Source organism: Tupaia chinensis, unplaced genomic scaffold (assembly GCF_000334495.1).
Source record: "Tupaia chinensis unplaced genomic scaffold, TupChi_1.0 Scaffold000232_1, whole genome shotgun sequence".
NCBI lineage: Eukaryota > Metazoa > Chordata > Mammalia > Scandentia > Tupaiidae > Tupaia > Tupaia belangeri.
Genome location: NW_006159708.1, coordinates 2,568,316 through 2,569,268, shown reverse-complemented (window position 1 = coordinate 2,569,268; position 953 = coordinate 2,568,316). Strand labels below are relative to the sequence as shown.

The window sequence follows — 953 nt, the reverse complement described above, 5'->3', positions numbered from 1 at the left end:
TTGCTATAGGGTGTGTACGTTCACCAGGAAGACAGAGAGACAGAGAGACAGAAAGCGAGAAATCACTCCCCCAGGGGGGATGGCCACACCACAATCTCTTCTCCTCCATTCTCCTCTCGGGATCTTGGGCACACACGCACACGCACCTGGCGTGAGTTTAAGCCACCGGGTCTGGGTCTTGAACCACAGTCGACTACATGGGAATCCAAAGACATAGCCATTACACCAACTGCTGGTCCTGATGAAATCATACTTAATGTATTCCTTTGTCTTGCTTCTTCTATTTGTTGTTCGTATTGTTGAACACAGATGCAGTTTGCTCATTTTCATTGCTGTATAGTATTTGTGTTGTACCACAGCTTAATATTTGTCCATTCTACTGTGTAGGGTAGCTGAGCTGTTTATGGCTACACCTACTACAGACAAGGTTCCCATGAATATCCTTATGCGGATAGGCTTGCACTTTTCTGTTCAACATAGTCCTAGTTAAACAAATAAAAATAATTAATTAAAAGTAATCGTTGTCTTGATAATTTAACAATTGTAATGAAAATGAATGCTATAATAGATGTCTATGAAGTTGTCTTTTTCTAAATTTAGTGAACTAGTAATCTAAAGAGAAAAACGACTATTATTTTGGTTATTCTGAGGAGGAGGCAGATTCTGTCTGGACACAAAGGTGAACATTTTCATCCAGGTAAATAATAGATAAGAGAAGAGGTTGGCAGGTAGTGTGGTTGTTTAGGTGCTAGACTCCTACATGGGTGACCGCAGCTCAAGTCCTAGACCTGGCGGCTTGCTTTCTCTCTCTCATTCTCTCTGGTGAGTGCATGTGCCCTTATAGCAATTTTTAAAATAATAATAATAGGGACCGGCAAGTGGCATGGTGGTTAAAAGCGCTGGACTCCCACATAGCCGACCACGGTTCAAGTCTCGGACCTGGTGGCTTGCTT

At 42.3% G+C, this 953-nt stretch overlaps 1 long non-coding RNA gene across 1 annotated transcript in view; it reads right to left on the bottom strand.

The window, feature by feature from the left end:
* Nucleotides 1–212: 212 nt before the first annotated feature.
* LOC102477689 (uncharacterized) overlaps nt 213–953 on the bottom strand; it is a 29,705-nt gene continuing 28,964 nt past the window's right edge. Inside the window, exon 3 of the long non-coding RNA XR_334532.1 lies at nt 213–482. This is a non-coding gene — a long non-coding RNA (uncharacterized LOC102477689). The remainder of the gene's footprint in view (nt 483–953) is intronic.